The following is a 13,458-nucleotide window of genomic DNA, read 5'->3' on the forward strand; positions in this document are numbered from 1 at the left end:
CCTCAATTTTTTATTATATATTGTATATAAGTCCTGCTAAAAAGGGCATTCTGTCCTGGAGAATTTAAAGTCTAAGGTTCTAGTCCTGGAATTTGCAGTATATGAGTGGATTTCTTAATCTGCATGCACTGCCAATGCAGTCAGTTGCATGGGAGCAGTCAGTCACAGGCTATGGTTTTCCGAGAGCAGAACTGAAAATTCTCTGGGAGGATCCAGTGCTTTTTGGTTTTTTTAATTTAGCTAATAAGTCTTATTTTCTTGTAAAGCTGAAGCAGCTTTCACTTTAGGAAGTGCAGGGCAGTGTAGGGCAGCTCCTATAACTCACTGTGATTGCCACTGAAGACTGTTGTGATGAGTTTCTGTAAATCCCAGAAGGTTTTCCTTTTCCTTAATATGAAACAGTTATTTATAGCCAGCAACCACACTGAGTACAGAGAAATGAGCAACTGACCAAAAGTGCCTGTAGTTTCTGCCCTCTGACTGGACAAACAGAAGCCCCTAAAATATTGACCTTACTAGTAGTCCAAAAACTGTCATTAGCAAATAATTGTCATAATTTAGTTGTGCCAACTTTACTGCAGGATAAATGTCTAAGAGAAGTCATGCATTTTGTTTGTTCATGGTGGCTAATGCTTTGGAGGCCCAGCACTCTGCATTCTTTTATGCTAACAGGCTGGTGGCAGTAGAATTTTGTCATGTGTGACCGGATGTTTTATTTGTCAGGTTTTAAATTTGCAATTGCACTTTGCTAGACTGTCACCCCAGCTTGACACCAGCTGAATGAAGCCTCCCTTGGAACAGACAAAGAGTGAGCCAGTGAGGACAGTGTCTTTCAGGGCTTTCAGTGGCAGACAAAACCAAAGTAGTCCCTGGTCAGCAGTGGTGTTTATGGCCCAACCTCGTGGTCCTTCAGTTCACTCCTTTGTTTTCCTGCCTGTGTGAAAACTGTGCAGTCAAGTCCCACAAGAACCATGAGCACTTCCTTGTGTATTTTGGGATACAGGGCACATATACACAAGAAACTTTCTTTCCCAGATGTCTAATCAAATAGTTTATGACATGGAAGAATAAACTCTATTTATTGCTGCTGTTGCGGATAGCACCAATTACAGTACCCCTTGGGAATCCCCATCTTTCATCACTCAAAAGTCCACCCTGTTTACTTATTTTCTTATTCTTTTAAAAGAGATTACTTGCACATTCTTCTTTCCTCCCCCTGCCCCCGGAAAACGTGACTTCAGTAAATGGTATTTCCACCATACTAAGTATCTCATGCAGCTATCATGTGAAAATAAAAATTACTCTGTGGGATTTTCCACTAGCTCTGAATGTACATAGCTTAAAACATAGGACATGTGAGGAGAGAAAATCAGTGTCTTTATTTTTCACAGAGTTTTTTGTTAATCTATCGTGTATTGTAAGGTTTTTTGCTGTTCTAGAGGTGCATGAGATGTAACAACACATCTTATTGACTCTTTCTTTTAACATTGGGTATCATAAGACTTCTTCAAAACTGAATTGCTGCCAGCTAACCTAAATTAGGACTGTGCTTTGAGGAAACTGATTCCCTAGCAAGCGTGGGTGTAGCCTGTTGAAGGATGGCAGTTCTTCCTCTCTGTCCATCTGCCACCTGCCTCAACCCACAGTCTGCTTTATTTTCAGCTGGCAAGTAAGGAGTTTCAAAACTTAGACAGCAAAAAGTTAAATGTATTTTGAAATAGGTAAGCCATTAAAACAGCAATTTAGAAAAAGTCATCACCTTGGTGATTGCAGCTTTAAAAGTGCAAAAAATTTTGTATATTCCTTGTGCTATTTACAGGTGAGATAATAATTCCAGGGCAAGTTTCCTTCCAACATGACCAGTCAAAACAAAACAACATACATAGTAGCTTAAACTATGTGCATTCCAAAGAAAACAAGAGTTAAGATAAGCATGATGAATGGTGAAACAGTTGGTTCCTCCATGGTCTTTTCATAAAAGTGTAGGTATAATACCAATCTCTGTTTCCTTTGAAAAACCTACAGCAATTTACTTTGTACTACATGATGATGTTGTATCTCATTCTTTCCATGCACATGTATATGAACGAGGGATAAAAATATTCTTTCTTACATTGACTTGTTCTTCTCTTTCATAACTTGGAAGTTATTTGTACTGCTAAATACATAGGAGACAAGATCTGAGTACTACTTGTACTGTGCAATATTTTGCTTTCTTCTCTGACTGGTTTTCTCATTTCCCTAAGTCAGTTCACCCAGCCTCATTTGCTACCAAAATATCTCCTTTTCAGTATGAGATAGCCAGAGTGCCACTCTGTGTGGAGCAGCATGGGAGGAATAGACTTTGATAGCACTTTAACTCTGTATGTAATGAATGACTCATTTGCAAAAGTGATAAGGATATTTATTGTCTATGTTGGTGGTAAATGTTGACCAAGAACTGAAAAGCCATGTGTTTTTTACAGGCACTCATGGTGGTTTTACTCAGAGCTGCAAAGGGAGGTGTAACCCACCTGCACCTGAGGCAATGCCCCCAGGGGAGTTCCACTCAGGTCAGACTGAATTCTGATCCCAGCTCTGCTGCCCACCTCCATCGCTGCTGTCAGCACACCCTGCTGTCTCTCTGGATTTCCTCTCCTTTTGTCAAGTAATATTAATTGCTGTCACATTTTCTTTCCTGCTATGAAGATTAGAAGGGTAAAGCTAAGCCTATCAGTGAGTGACTTGGCTGGCATGTTGTTAAGAAACCATTTTGATGGTTTTGTGGCAGTCTTCTTTAGCAATGCACAGTCAGGTAGGCATGTCCTTGATCTTCCATGACCCTTCCCCAAGGGCATGACCTCATTGGTTAATCTATGTTGCTGCTTCTTTGCATTCCACTTGCTGTATTTTGCAGAGGATGAAGGAACCCTATCATCGATGCCTGCACAGAGGACAGCACATCTTCCTTATTATTACAAATCACATGTGAAATAGAGAAAGGAGAACTGACAGTGGTCAACCACAAGTGCTCTGTTATCCTCTAAAGGATTTCAATTTTAAAAAAATCCCACCCAAGAGATTTAAAGCATTTCTTTTCCCCCCCCACCCCATCCCCTCTGGAAGTTTATTCCCTGATGCTGCTCTCAGATTTCTACATGACATTTTTTTGCCACTTTCCTTTTTAACCTCACTTGGGATTTTTTTCTTTTGCAGTTAAGGGATTCTCTGACTCCCCTAAAATAAGCACAATTGTGCTAGTACCTGGATAACACTGTACTGAAGCTGAAACACAGAGCTACAAAGACACTGTGCTCTGACTACCAGCTAAAAGCAAGAATTTCCATGCATAGCTTGAAAATTGAGGTATCATGAACTCCATGATATCATCTGCCTGAGTACAGAGAACAACATTACTGATAAAAGTTTAGTATTGAGCTAAATTGTACTTACAAGTTTCTAGTGCTGGAGTTTCCACAGCCTCTCTGACTTCAGTTTGTTCCAGATACATTTTGTTTTTGTAAGACAGTGTTCAATCTAGGCATATACCTCCTGCAGAGGCCTTAAAAATGCTCAACAGAATGCAAGAAATACTTGCAGGATTACTTGTTGGTCTTGTTCATTCATCTCCAGTTTACATGGTCCTGCATTGCATAGCAGTTTGCCACAGGCTTGTGTTCAGCTCATGGTCCACTATAAACCCCAGAAACTGTTCTCCAACACTTCAGAACTATTTGGTCCTGATTTGTACTCCTGAAATTAATTACTCCTGCCCAAGGGCAGTGGTTTTTACTTGTCTTGACAAAATTTCATAAATTTTTTGCTCTCTGTTCCTCCAGTTTCTCAATTTCAAATTCTGTCCCTGATATATTTGTGGGAAGGTGGTAAAACCAGTGATAAACTGAATAGGATGACATTAACCTCACATCCTTAGGAAACTGGTAAAAATTTCAACAAGAAGAGAATTCAAGACTTGGCATTTTGCACTGACTGTTCTACATTGGCAGTAGGAGGGAAAAGCTGTGACTACAAACTTCATCTAAAAGTTGTGTTCTCCACCACAATCAGTCATAGCTGAGTCCTGCTTTTGTTCTTGGTTGCTCATGTAGCTCAAAGCTCTCCTGAGAATCTTGGGACATCAGAACTTGGTGGGCTGCACCCAGATGTGCTCCAGCATTTGCTATTGGTATGTGGTTCTACCCATTGATTTGAACTATAAAGCCAGGTCTGCTAGATCAGGGCCTTGATCTTCAGATGAGGTGTGCACATAGGAATACAATAAGATGAACTGTAACCAGATTTTCCTACATTCTAGTAAGAACAAACCAAGCATTTCTTGTTTTCACACCTCTGCTGACAGGTCACACTAATATGTTACAAAAGCTCACCATTGGTGCTTGAACAGGAATGCATGCTTTTCATAAAGTCACTCATGATAAATTTGCACAAGAAGGAGGTTGTACTTTTTAGCTTTGCTTTTAGCAGAAACATAGTGTCATTTACAGACATAATTGTATCTTTGATAATGATTCCAGTATTTAGTAGCAGCTATTTTTGCCTGTTTGTTTGGAAGCCTCTAATGACTTAGTCCAGTTGAGCTCATTTCATAGCTTCCCCTATCTGTGGGCCATCTGTATCCACTCACTTTTTTTTCTTTCCCTGATTGGTTTCACACAAGCCCTTTAGTTCATTCAATTAGGGTAGTTTGTACAAGATCATACTATAATCTGCAGTGGTGTCATGTGTATGTTGTCCCTGTCCCACCCCACTCATCCCCCCACAATTAGATGAAAAACATTCCATGATGAAGAATGTTGTTGAATTTACCAGGCTTGGTGGAAAAAGACTCTGTGGGGATTTTCTCCAAAGCTGGAGGATTTCTGCAGGTAAGCCTATAAAACCTGCAGAAGAGGGTAATGAAAAAAAATCTAAAAATAGAAAAAAGGAATAGGAAAAAAAGCTAAAAATTTAGACACTTTCTTTAATCATACTGTTGACCTTTTATGTATATCTATGCATATATTCATCTATATAAATATGTATATATAAACACTGTTGACCTTTCAAATGTATACATAAATAATATATAATTTATAAATATACATTATATATGTGCATGTAATATAAAAATATCTATCTCACTTCCTTGGGGAATTTTTCTTTAATTTAAAAATTTTTGTTCATACAGGTCATGAGTGAGGCTGCAGAAGTATAAGGGGAATGAAGAGATATTAGAAAATTCTTAGAAGCCTCTTGAAATATATCTCCAGACAGATGAACCTGAAGGCCTCTTTTGCTTCTGGAAATTATGTTGTGGGTTGTTTTTTTATATGTAATTTCAGACTCTGAGCAAGAGTTATACAATGCTGGAATGGGGAATTGCTGCTGTGGGCAGGATTTTGGAAGCAATAGTTCAGAAGCAGAAGGGCAATGTCAGGTTGGAGGAACCCTGTCTCGCTTCCCCTGTCATTTTGTCATAATGAAGAGAATCCTGCAGAATCCCGTGGGTTTCAAACAATTCTCATTTCAGATTGAGATGGGCAAACATCAAGGAATAGCTGACGAATTCTAATATCTGTGTTTTTGCACCAGCCTTGCAATAGGCCACACCATTGGGAAGCATAGGAGCAACCTTAATTTGAGATGTTACCGTCCAAAGCACAAAGTCCTCCTGCTGGCTGCAGGAGACAGGGGTTTTGCAGAACTGCTCGTGGCACGTTATTGATGTGGGCTTTGTGTGAGTGCAATAGCTCTGCCTGTCTTGTGGTGCCTTCAGTCTGAGCTCGGCACAGGCTTCTCCAGTTGAAATTTTCTTGTATCATTATTTCATAGCCCCAGGAAGGAAAAATGCATGCAAAATGTCAGCCTGGAAGCCTTTCCACTTTGGCTGGGAGCGGAGCACTGCGCAGCTTGGGCTGGCAGGGGGCTCGGAGAGTCGCTCTGTCTCCCCCGCCCATACTCTTGCAGATGGATCACAGGTGCCAGCCTGCAGCCCCGGCCTCTGCTGTCCGGGCCTGCTCCTGGAGCTGATTCGAGCCCCCGGGACAGTGGGGAACGAGAGAGGCCTGAGCTGCCGGTGGGGGAGGGAACGTTCACAGGATTCCTCCTGGGGCTGGTAAAGAAAACCCCCCAATAGAACGGGGAAAAGGCAGCGTGAAGGATGTGCTCCAGGTTTATAACGGGAGGAGTGAGGGCTTCCCCTGGTGATGTAAAGCCACCAGCCCGCTCTAGGAGCTAAGGAAAGGCTTCGTGCAGCCGTTCCACTACTGAAATATCCCTGCGTCCGTGCTGCTGTGCCATGCCCGGCAGTGGAGGGGAAGGTCCGCCGTCGCTACCTGCAGCAGGCGTGGATGCCACAAGGAAGAGCCAGGGTCGCAAGGCAAAGCTGTGGACTGTATTTTTCTGGGGACGGGGAGCCCCTCCGCGCTCCCGGTGCCGGCCCGTGTACGGGACTCCGCTGCTTTCCACAGCACCACCTGGTGTCGGGCGGCAGGGAAGAGCTTCCAAAGCTGCTCCTATCCCAAAACCTCCGCTGCCATTCTCTCGTGCTTAACAAAACTGCTTCCCCGGGAAGCCTGGTGGGTACCACCGCCTCCTGCCTGTCGTGGCTCTGCCCCTTGCCAGGAACGGCGTTGGTACCCGACACCTTTCAGCTCTGCAGCTGCCCTCTTCTAGGGTGGTTTTCTAAGAAAGGATCGATTGGCATTTGGCTCTTTTATGCCAAGTATCACTTACTGGGATAAACTGTTGATGGCCTTCTCATTTATCAGCGTGACCAGGCTGTGAGCCGTGACAAACCCCAGGTGCCACCCGGAGCATGCTGCTGCACCGCTGCCTCCTGTGGTAAAACAAATGCACCAATGCAGCCAATCAGGCTTGCTTTCTGTGGGCAGGAGCAGCCACAGCTAAAGGCTTTTATTAGGAACTGTGTGTTTACAACTTGCTGCCCCTGCAGATCCCAGGCTGAGGAGACAGGAGGTAGTCAGGGAGCTCTCTGAATCCCACCCTGCATCTTCTGCCTGGGCAATTGCACCTGAGCAACCCATGAGGAGCCAGGGGGAAACCTAAGTATCAGGGAATGGGATCCTGAATCTTCAGCTCTGGGGTACATGTCTGCAACCAGAAAATAAAGCCTGGTTTGGAGGATGTTGCTTTTTTCATTGGTACACAGTAGCCATTGGGGCTTTTTTTTCCTCACTGAGTGAGGAACTTTCAGAGCAGAGATGATGTTACTATACCTTGCACTAGTATCTGTTTCTAAATCAGTGTTTCTACTCAACTTCTCATCTGGTTCCCTATGCAGCCACCTACAGACTGGGAAAGGCAAGACTGAGCTGAGGTATTCTGACTTTCCTGGCTGCATATCCATTCCTGTAAGGTGTGTAAATAGCCTTCCTCTCTCTCTTTTGCAGGACAGGTTTAGGGTTGGGAAATATGGCTTACAGAACAGCCTCAAATCTCCCATGGTTGCCCCCCAGAGGCAGCCACGAAGCTCTTCAGAGGGAGCCCTCTCAGCTGTAGGCTCCTGCTTATCCTGTTTCTAATCATGGCTGTACCCATTAAGTGTCTGCTGTCAGCGCCAGGAATAGACCAGAGTAATCCTGGTGCCCAGCATCCTTCCAGAGAGTTTTGTAATTGACAGCCATGTATGTGTCATCTTCACTCAGCTCACTCTGCCAGGCATTGCCTTGTGCAATGGGTACAGGTACGATCTGCTGCCCACCGAGCAGGCTCTGTTCTCCATGCGTGCTGGAGGTGTGAGAGGCATCAGCACTGCCTGTAGGCTCAGCTACAGATAGCAAAACATTGCAGTTTGCAGCTTAAACAGTGTTGTTTAAAACCAGCTCTTTTTGCACAGCTTATGCCTCTGTGTGTGTATTAGGTGGACTCTGATAATGGCTTTGGCTTTGCTAACAGCTTTTTGCTGATGGGAGTGCAGCTGTTTGCATCCTATGTAAGATATGTCCTATTAGTGCTTCTGTACTGCTTCTGCTCTGGTGGGCAAGAGACAGATCTGAGGCGAGGCACTTCACTGCACAGCAGTTTGACAGGCACAGAGAACAACACATGCAAAGCTCTGCCTGAAAGTCTGGAAACTGGAATAAACAAGTGCTCAAAGAAAATAACTTAATTCTTCATGCACACTTGCAGGGAAGTATGTGCCAGGCTGCTGTGTGCACTGGGATGGAAGACCTGGAGAAGTGGGTGAGGGTGGGTGCTTTTCCTTTGCATTGCAGCCAGGCTGCTCTTTGCCTTGCAAGGCTGAGTTTGTGACAGACAAAGCATGTGCTGGGGACCTGGGGACAGATAGAAGGATGGGTCAGATCTGCAGACACACTGGTAAGCAAAATGGTTTTCAGTGAAGGTTTTGGGTATCAGTGAACAGAGTCAGAAAGAACTGGGATTGTGCAGCTTCTGACATAATGGGTGGGGATGCCTGCCAAACCACAGGTCTGCCTGGGGAGGAAATGGGGGAAAACCTGCAAAGAAGTAACAGGATGGAAGGAAGCCTGCACCAGGGAACAGTGGGATGTGGAAACCACAGTGTCTGTGGTGAGTACTTTAGTACTTTAACTGCAAAACTCTAATGACTTGTGTGTGTGCAGAGCTGAGAGAAACTGGCCAAGGGGTAGAATTTGACATTGTAATTGAGGCATTCACAAGTGCCTGAGGACCACTTCTGATCACAAGCAAGCAGCACTTCTGCTTTGTGTCTCAGAGGTTGAGCTTCCAAATGTGATGACACTGGGATACACACTGGGAGTTGTGCTGATGAAATGCTATCACTGATGAGCTCAGCAAATATGCTGATCTTGAATTATGAGTCCCTGTGCGAGCTAAAGCCACTGTGTATTCTCCCCATTGGCAATTACTGAGCAGGATCTGTTTCTGCCCTGCACCTGCTTTCTCCTCCCTGCCCCCATGAGCTTGGGAAACTGCAGTGTGTGACCATTTGAGCTCATGCCAATCTCTTCAAAGATTCTCCGTAATCCCCTATGCTAATCCTCCTGGAAGAGGAAGGATGCTTGTAGGCAGCACTTGCAGATCCACACCCAGAATATTAAGCCTGTTATAACACCTGGCCTGTCCTTGCATCTGCTGACTTGTTTCCAAGGAAATTGTTGTGCATAAGTTCCTCCTTTGAAATGTTGCTTCAGGTAAAAGTAATATTACTTGTTTCATATATGAGAAGAAATGAAGAAATGGCAGCATCCAGGGACAGCTATCATTATTCACTGCACTAACAGTGTTGAACATGAGAGGCCACATTTTTGAGGTGACCTCTAAGGCTGCACAAACCTGCAGTTATAGCAAAAGTAGGTGATTTGATCCATGTGACCAAACACTGACCATCAGCCTCATGCCAAGGATTCACCTTGAGGGATACACTGGGGCCCCAAGAGAGGAGATGAAGCTCCCTAGACCAGTGCAAAATGAGGTACATTTAAGACATGCCCACAAGATAAATGCAAGGGAAACTTTAGCACCAGCTGAAACATGCAGTTGGCACAGGACTTCTGTGTTGCTCTAAAGCTTCCCAAGTAGTGCAAGTGCTGAGAGCGTGGCAAGGTCTGTGCTGTTTCAGCTCCCTTGTGTGGCATTTCTAGCAGGCATCAATCAGAAATCAATAGCATGCTTTTAAAAGAAAAGCACAGGCTCTTCTGTGCTTCCTGGCAAAGAACACAAGGAGCCCTGTGCTGGAAGGGTCTCCACATCTGTGGCAAGCAGGGCACTGGCAGAGCTAAGCAAAAGCAGGGGCTGAATCACCTGCCAGAAACTGCCACTTTTCCACAGTCATGGCCACATTTCAGTTTAGCCAGTTTCCTTCTCAGAGTATTTGTGACAAAAAGTATGGAAGAGGCTTTTGTTCTTCACAGGGATTATGTTTAATCACAACAGGTGTTAATGAAAATTTAATTAAATAAATAATGATGCCCACCAGACCATTAACCACGAAGGAGGAAAAGGCAAGGGAGAAACCTTGGCTCCAAGCAGGTGGCAGGTATTAGCTTGTTGGAAGGCTAACAGCAAGGGAAGGGCAGAGAAGGGAGCAGGCAAAGAATCAAGGGTTGCAGGGCAGAAACTGTAAAGGGCTTAGAAAAACCCATGAAGGCTTTGAAATACACAATAAAACTTGAGTGTGCAAGAGGGCATTGGATTTACTTCTGGTTGTTTAACAGTGAGCTCCCAGCTCCATCAAGTGAGAACACCATGCTTTATCTTTAAAGATGAGAATTATACCAGCCTGATTAAACTGATCTAAATCTGATGAATCCATGAGAGATCACAGAGAGATACAGAGAGAAGAATCAATAAGGTATTAATAGATGCTAGAGTTGCTGCCTGTAAATCAATTTGGAATTGTCCAGTGCACTGCAGTTCATAAAATACACCACAGGCTGTAATTGTGAACTGGACTAAGTTACAAAGGAATAAACATCCACGAGCTAAGGAGTTGCAGCAGGCTCTGAGTGCTACACAGCTGAAGCAATAAATCAGCTGCACTCCCCCAGCAGAGAAAGCAGCAAGGTCTAAGCATTCTCTGATTTCTCTGGTTGCCATCAGCACCTGTACAGCTCCACACTGGACTTTTGGATGAGCTAGAAGGCAAGAAAATTAGAACTTGGACAGCAAAAGATGAAAATTAAACTCTTGTCAGTGGTCTGGTAAAGGCAATTTTGGAAAATATGCCTATGGCATAAGTGATACTTCTATAAATTGATTCTTATGTGCTAGAGAAGCTCACCTCGTGTCCCTATAGATAAAAAAGCTGGTTCAGCTGAATCAAGGCTACAGATTTTGAATGGGGCATCTTTGCTGAAGTCTAAGGTAGAAGAGAGTAAAACCAACAGTGACCAAAAAAGAATGAAATTTAAGTGTCTGAAATTCAAGTGTGCTTTGTCTTCACCAAATCTCTCTCGTTTTTGCAGAGTGACACTGATGCTACCAGCCTGGATATCACAACTCCTTTCCTGGAGACAATGAGGTTGACATGCAGGCTCCAGGGGCAAGGGAGAAGAGGTGGCAACAGCCAGAGCTGCTCTGAGGTGAGTACAGTCAATCTTAGCACCAGCGTGGGACCCCCAACCTTCCTGTTCAACATCCCCTGCTCCTGCAGGCCAAGGGGTGAGTGTTAAAGAAGCAGCTGCAGCTTAAACTGCCCTAGGAATCTGCATGGCATATGTCCTGGGAGAGCCATTCCCTGCTGCAGGAGAGACTGTGGTCTCTGCCAGGTGCTGGCTGCTTACTCCATATCCTTCACAAAGATGCACAGATCTTGTTGTAAATTTGCCAAACAAGTTGGGCTGGAACCAGCAAAAATCTGTCACAGTTGGAGGTCAATAGCTGTCTTTTCTATCTCCCAGGCCTGCATGGGCTGTCTGGGCCCACAAGCCAGGCTGCTTCCATTTTGGCTTTTGGGTAGTCCCATGAGGTTTCTATTCATCCTACAGCTTGTTTTGCCTGGCTCCATGGCCCTTTTCTCATCCAGAAATATGCATGCTGAATGTGATAAGGATTGAGAAAACTGTTACAAAGCGTGTTTTATTTCTCTTTACCCAAAGCATGTTTAAAAAAATTAATAAATTGAGCTTTCAAATTTTTCCCCTGTTTCTAGGGGAAACTGAACACAATAAAACTGTTAGGTAGTGCTTTGAATCTAAGGAATAGAAGGAATGCTAAATATGAAAAATCTCTTTCTTTCATGTTAGAGAAAAATTCAGTATACTTCTAAATAAATACCTGGCTGCAGAAAGTCTGCAAGGTTTTTTTAGTAGTGGAGGAAAAACCTAACACAAGCCATGGGATGCTCCTCCCTGTGTCAGCTGTGTGGGGAAGAGGTCTGCTCCTCCGGATGAGCCTCCCACTCCTCTGGAACACCATTAGGAAGGTTTGGGCCTTAAGATCAGTGTGATTTCAGTGTGGTTTCAACCTGGCACTCTTGGAGGTACCAAGTGACTTTGTTGGGTTGGGATCATTCAACCTAGGTTAAGCTTTGTGCCCCAGGGTATGGTCCTAAACTAGATGGTTCCTGATGTGCCAACAGCTGGAGTATCTAGCAGTATAAATTCCATCTGAAGGAAGACACAAGGTGGTACATTTAAGGAGTTCTCCTGAAGTGCTGTATGATCTATGTTGGCTTAATGTATACACTAATTCTTCCCTGTTCTACCTTCTACTTGTCCAGCAGTTTAGGACTGTTCTGCTGCACTGTGAGGATATTTGGGGCTGATTTCCACAGAGACTTTCTCCATAGATCAATGTTGTCCATCTATGAAAGCACCACACTACTTGCCATGAATTGCAGCTCTGCAAAGGCGCTGCACCATACTCAAGTGCCCCTGCTGCAGCATCCTGCAGTGAGGCACCATTCCTGCCTGGGAAAACGCAGCTGTGCAGCTTCCTCTCTCCTGCTCAGAAGGGACCATGAGACTGAGAGTGTTAAACTTACATTATTAACCATGTGTTAATGTTTGATGACAAAGTCACTGTGCTGTTGGGCAGCAGCAGCACAGTGCTGGGTGCAGGAGAAGAGGGTGTGCCACAGACTGGAGACAACAGCTGGGGAAGAGTTTTAGCTGAAAGACTGTGACAATCCCACTCTTTGCTTGATGGGAAGCCAACCCAAGTGTGATTTTGCCTGGAAGGAAAAGTGGTGCTATGAACTTTTGTAAGCTGATGATCTTTTTCTCCCATCCAGTAAGTTTGCTCCTGGAAAGTCTGTAGCCACGATTGTTCCATGATAACAGGAACTGGGGCTTTTTAGAAGAAAAGAAGCCCCTAAGATAATTTTGAATCATTCAAAATATTGTTGTTTAGCTGAACAAAACATCTACCCTAATTCTTATCAATTTAATTTATAAACAAACAAAATCAATTTTTTGTTTAATCTGTAGTCTTAAATCTGCTTGGATACTTTGTTGAACTTGATTTTCATAATTTTGAATAAATGTTTTTTTCCAGTGGAGATGGTCAAAACAGTTTTGCACAGCTTTTCTCAGTACTCTTTTGATAAAATGTGCTAATGCTAGTGAGTGTACTTCAGTACAGCATGGATGAAAAGTGCAGCTGGGAAGAGTCTTCACAACAAGTAGTCTGTATCATGTGATGTCAAAGATCCCCAGGCAAACGTAGCTAGAGGCACCAAATCTCTCAGAGGGCTAAAATTACAGCTGAGTCTCAAATTCACTGTGCAGGGAAGGGCTGTAATCTGCTAATGAAAAGCAGATGTCCAAAAGTCATTCTGGCAGCTGCATCTGTCATGGTGCCTCTCCCCCACCCTGCCTTGATAAACCCACTCTTCCATCCAGTCGTGTGCTTTTCAGAGACAACAAATAGGCAAGCACAAATGTCAATCATGTGAAATCTATCCCTTTAAGATAGTCCTTCTGTCCCCATCCTGCCTTACAGTCTGATTGAGCCCTATTGCTCCCTCAGCCCCTCAGCAAAATGCTCTCAGAATTAAGGCCAAGTACTGGG

Source organism: Molothrus aeneus, chromosome 1, assembly GCF_037042795.1.
Source record: "Molothrus aeneus isolate 106 chromosome 1, BPBGC_Maene_1.0, whole genome shotgun sequence".
NCBI lineage: Eukaryota > Metazoa > Chordata > Aves > Passeriformes > Icteridae > Molothrus > Molothrus aeneus.